This window comes from Hemiscyllium ocellatum, chromosome 11, assembly GCF_020745735.1.
Source record: "Hemiscyllium ocellatum isolate sHemOce1 chromosome 11, sHemOce1.pat.X.cur, whole genome shotgun sequence".
NCBI classification, from domain to species: domain Eukaryota; kingdom Metazoa; phylum Chordata; class Chondrichthyes; order Orectolobiformes; family Hemiscylliidae; genus Hemiscyllium; species Hemiscyllium ocellatum.
The window spans coordinates 15,648,088-15,654,087 of NC_083411.1; positions in this window are offsets into that span (position 1 = coordinate 15,648,088).

Genomic DNA, 6,000 nt, shown 5'->3' on the forward strand with positions numbered 1-6,000 from the left:
TGATTAAAAATATCTGTTTGTTGTAGTTGAGTAGCTGACAATCTAAACTGACAAATGAAGAACAACAGGGGAAGTGACAATGTCATAGTAATGTCACTGGGCTAATGTTTTGGGGTCATGGGTTCAAAACTAAAAAGATTGCTTATTCTACTATCACTCTCACTAAAAGTATATAATTAAGTACTTTTAGAATTAGATTTAGTATACCATTGATATTTGAAGAAGTAACAAAGCAGACAGATAAAGGCAAAACAATAATCACTATCTATATAAATTTCAAAACAATCGACAAGGTTCCACACGGTAGACTAGTTAGTAAGATCAGATCATGTGGGAGGGTTCTGATGAAGGATCACTGGATGCAAAATGGTAACTCTTTCACAAATACTGTCAGATTTATTGAGCCTTTCCAGCAATTTCTATTGACAGCATCCACACATCTTTTGGTTTTTATTAAGTAGATCACATGGAATATAGGAGGAGCTAGCCAATTGGATACAAAATTGATTTGAAGGTAGGAGACAGAGAATGGAGATGGAGGGTTGTTTTTTTGGACTGGAGGCCTGTGACCAGTGGTGTGTTACAAGGATTGATGCTAGGTCTACTGTATTTTGTCACTTATAAGAACGTTTTAGATGTGAATATAGGAGATGTGTTTAGTAAGTTTGCAGGTGACACCAAAGTTGGAGGTATAGTGGACAGTAAAGAAGATTATCTCAGAGTACAATGGGATCTTAACCAGATGGGCCAATGTGCTGAGGAGTGGCAGATGGAGTTTAATTTAGATAAATGTGAGATGTTGCATTTCACTAAGGCAAACCAGGGTAGGACTTACAGTTAATAGTAGGGCCCTGGGTAGTATTCCTGAACAAACAGACCTAGTGGTTCAGGTCCTTGAAAATGGAGTCACAGGTAGACAGCATGGTGAAAAAGGTGTTTGGTACACTTGTCTTCATTGGTCAGAGTACTGAATATAGAAATTGGGACATTATGTTGTGGCTATACAAAACATTGGTGTAGTCTTTTTCAAATACTGCATACAATCTTGGTTGCTCTTCCATAAACTTGACAGGGTGCAGAAAAGATTTACAAGGTGTTGCTGGGACTGTTGGGTTTGAGTTAGAGGGGAGACTGAATAGGCCAAGGCTTTTGTCCCTGGAGTGTTTGAAGCTGTGGAGGTTTATAAAATCATGATGGCAATGGATAGGATGAATAGCCAAGGTCTGGGGGAGTCCAGAACTAGAGGGCATAGGTTTAAGGTGAGAGGAGCATGCTTTAAAAAGGACCTGCAAACATTTTCATGCAGAGGGTGGTGTGAGTATGGAATGAGCTGCCAGAGGGAGTGGTGGAGGCTGGCAGAATCACAACATTTAAAAGGCATCTGGATGGGTATGTGAATAGGAAGAGTTTAGACGGATATGGGCAAAATGCTGGCAAATAGGACTAGGTCAGATTGGGAGGTCTGGTCAGCACAGATGGTTTGGACCAAAGATTAGGTATTAGTGCTACGCGATACCGTGTCTGGATTTTTATTCTCTTTCTGATGAGTTTCAGCTTTCTTGTAAAAAGTTCACTTTCACTCCAAACTCCATTCTGTCTTCCTTCTGCCTCAATCTAACCATCATAGGATTCCCCATCAGTTACAGCTTCTTCTCCAACTTAATTCATTTCACTTGCCTTCTACATTCAAGGGAATGATAACATAGTTGTAATATCACTGGACTAGTAATCTGGAGTCATAAGTTGAAATCTAACCATGGCAGCTGGAAGAAGTTAAATTCTGTTTATTCAGTATACAGTCAAAGAAGCTTAGAGAACAGGAGGCCATACGGCCCATTCTGCTGTAGCTGCTCCAAAAAGATCTGTCCATCAATCCCATTCTCCAGCCCTATCCCTGTGACCCTCTAAACTTGATCACTTTCAAATATATATCCAGCTTTCTTTTGAAATCTCCTATGGAATCTGTCTCCACCACTCTCCAAGTATTGGATTCCAAATTCCAACAAATCTGAGTAAAGAAATTATTCCTCATCCCATTCCTAGCTCTTTTGCTGAACAATTTTGAAATAGTGGCTCATTTTTACCGATGTACCAATAAATGAAAACAGAATATCCTTCTTTGCCCCATCAAAAGATCAGCACAGTGCCTCAGTGGTTAGCACTGCAGTCTCACAGTGCCAGGGACCCAGGTTCGATTCCACCCTCAAGTGTCTGTGTGGAGTTTGCACATTCTCCCTGTGTCTGTGTGGGTTTCTTTCGGGTGCTCTGGTTTCCTCACTCAATCCAAAGATGTGTAGGTCACGTGAATTGGCCATGCTAAATTGTTCATAGAGTTGGGTGTATTAGGCAGAGGGAAATGGGTCTGGGTAGGTTACTGTTAGGAGGGTCAGTGTGGACTTGTTGGGCCAAATGGCCTGTTTCCACACTGTAGGGAATGTAATCATTGATTTGTGCACAAAATTGTTCACAATTTTGAACACTTCAGTAGGTCATCTCTTAATCGTTGCTCCAAGGAGTGTAAGCCCAATTCCTCGAATCTTTCCTTACATCTAAAAAACCCCATTCCTAGTATCATTCTAGTAATTCTCCATTGCACTTCTCCAAGGCTTTAACATCCTCCCTTAACCAAGGTGCCTAGAATTGAACACAATGCTCCAAATATGGTCTGGCCAATGATTTGTAGAGGTATAGCATCACTTCCTTGTTTTCACACTTTATGCTTCTATTTATAAATGTAAGAATCCTATAAGCTTTCTTAAAAACTGTTTCAACTCATCTGGCCACCTTCAGAGACTAATGCACATGAACCCTGTGAGGTGCCTCTGCTCCTGTACTCCCCTCACAGGTGTACCATTGAGCCTGTATTCTCCCTCGGTGTTTCTTCTACCAAAATGCATTACCTCATCTTTCTCTGCATTAAAATTCATCTGCCAATTGGCTGTCCATTTGACCAACTTGTCAATGTCTTTTTGAAGTTATTCAGTGTGATCCTCAAAATTCACTATTCTCCCTAGCTAAGTATCCCCAGCAAATTTAAAGACTTTTCCCTCAAGACCTATTTCCAAATTGTTTATATAAATGAGATAAACAAGGGTCTCATCACAGTTCCCTGGGGAACGCTGCTTTAAATTCATCTCCAGTCTGAGAAATGCCTTCAAGACCTTGCCATGTTTCCTATTTTTTTAGCCAACTTTTAATCCATGTTGTCTGTCTAGTATTAACTTATTTTCCTCAAAATGTACATTTATCTTATCCTGTACTGTGGCCTCCATCATTTTTCCCACTATTAACATCTAGCTGACGGGCAAAAGTGAGGACTGTAGAGGCTGGAAACCAAAGTTCAGATCAGAGTGGTGCTGGAAAAGCACAGCAGGTCAGGCAGCAACCGAGGAGCAGGAAAATCGAAGTTTTGGGCTAAAGCCCTTCATCAGGAATAGAGGCAGGAAGCCTCCAGGGTGGAGAAATAAATGGGGGGGTGGGGCTGGAGAGAAGGTAGCAAGGAGTACAGTAGGTGAATGGGGGTGGGGATGGAGGTGATAGGTCAGAGGGGAGGGTGGAGTGGATATGTGGAAAGGAAGGTAGGCAGATAGGACAGGTCATGAGGACAGTGCAGAACTGGAAGGTTGGAACTGGGGTAAGTGATGGGGATGGGGGGGGGGAATGAGGAAACTGGTGAAGTCCACATTGATGCCCTGGGGTTGAAGTGTTCTGAAGTGGAAGATGAGGCGTTCTTCCTCCAGTGTCAGGTGGTGTGGGAGCGACGGTGGAGGAGGCCCAGGACCTCCATGTCCTCAGCAGAGTGGGAGGGGAGTTGAAATGTTGGGCCACGGGGCGGTGGGGTTGATTGATGCAGGTGTCCCGGAGATGTTCCCTGAAGCACTCTGCGAGGAGGCGTCCAGTCTCCCCAATGTACAGGAGACCTTGTCGGGAGCGACGGATACAATCAATGACATTGGTGGATGTGCAGGTGAGACTTTGATGGATGTGGAAGGCTCCTTTGGGGCCTTGGATGGAGGTGAGGGAGGAGATGTGGGCACATGTTTTGCAATTCCTGTGGTGGCAGGGGAGGGTGCCAGGATGGGAGGGTGGTTTGTTGGGGGGCGTGGATCTGACCAGGTAGTCACGGAGGGAATGGTCTTTATGGAAAGCAGAAAGGGGTGGGGAGAGAAATATATCTCTGGTGGTGGGGTCCGTTTGGAGGTGGCAGAAATGTCAGCGGATGATGAGGTTAATGCGAAGATTGGTAGGGCGGAAAGTGAGAACTTTGGGGGGGTTCTGTCCTTGTTATGGGTAGAGTTTGATGAAGGAGGTGCGGGATGTGGATGAGATGTGTTGGAGGACATCTTCAACCACATGGGAAGGGAAATTGCAATCTCTAAAGAAGGAGGCCATCTGGTGTGTTCTGTGGTGGAACTGGTCCTCCTGGGAGCAGATACGGTGGAGGCGGAGGAATTGGGATATAGGATGGCATTTTTGCAAGAGGTAGGGTGGGAAGAGGTGTAATCCAGGTAGCTGTGGGAGTTGGTGGGTTTGTAAAAATGTCAGCATCAAGTCGATCGTCATTAATGGAGATGGAGAGGTCCAGGAAGGGGAGGGAGGTGTCAGCAATGGTCCAAGTGAATTTAAGACCAGGGTGGAATGTGTTGGTGAAGTTGATGAACTGCTCAACCTCCTCGCTGGAGCACGAGGTGGCGCCAATGTAGTCATCAATGTAGCGGAGGAAGAGGTGGGGAGTGGTGCCAGTGTAACTACTGAAGATGGACTGTTCTACTTAGCCGACAAAGAGACAGGCATAACTGGGCTGCATGTGGGTGCCCATGTCTACCCCTTTGGTCGGCGGAAGTGGTAAGATTCGAAGGAGAAATTGTTAAGGACCAGTTTAGCCAAACAAATGAGAGTGTCAGTGGAAGGGTACTGTTGGGGATGTCTGGCGGGGAAGAAATGAAGATCTTGGAGGCCCTGGTCCTGGCGGATGGAGATGTAGAGGGATTGGATGTCCATGGTGAAGATGAGGTGTTGGGGACCAGGGAAACGGAAGTCTTGGAGGAGGTGGAAGGCATGGGTGGTGTCTCGAACGTATGTGGGAAGTTCCTGGACTAGAGAGGATAGGACAGTATTGAGGTAGGTGGAGATGAGTTCAGTGGGGCAAGAGCAGGCTGAGACAATGGGTCGGCCAGGGTGGTCAGGTTTGTGGATCTTGGGAAAGAGGTGGAATCGGGTGGTGCGGGATTCCCGGACTATGAGGTTGGAAGCTGTGGGTGGGAGATCTCCTGAGGTGATAAAGTTCGGTTTGGTCTGGGAGATGATGGTTTGGTGATGGGGGTTGGGGAGAAAGTGAGGACTGCAGATGCTGGAGATCAGAGCTGAAAATGTGTTGCTGGAAAAGCGCAGCAGGTCAGGCAGCATCCAAGGAACAGGAGAATCGATGTTTCGGGTTTGTGGGGAAGGGCTTATGCCCGAAACATTGATTCTCCTGTTCCTTGGATGCTGCCTGACCTGCTGCGCTTTTCCAGCAACACATTTTCAGCTCTGATGGGGGTTGGGGTCATGGTCGGGGGGGGGGGGGGGTAGGAGGAGGTGTCTTCAAGTTGGCATCTGGCTTCAGCGGTGTAAAGGTCAATGCACCAAACTACCACCGCAACCCCTTTATCTGCTGGTTTGATGGTGAGGTTGAGATTGGAGCAGAGGGAGTGGAGGGCTGTGCGTTGTGAGGGTGAGAGGTTGGAGTGGGGGAGGGGGGTAGATAGTTTGAGGCGGTTAATATTTCGGCAGAAGTTGGAAATAAAGAGGTCGAGGGTGGGTAATAGGCCAGCGCGGGCTGTCCAAGTGGATGGAGTGGTGCTTTTCCAGCACCACTCTGATCAAGTTGACATGTCTGTCGTTTCCTGGATTATATTTTGCCCCTTTCTTAAGCAATGGTGTCAGATTTGCAAACTTCCAGTTCCCCAGGGACTAATCTGGTGTTCAGAGAGGCCTGGACAATTTCTGTCAACAGCTTGG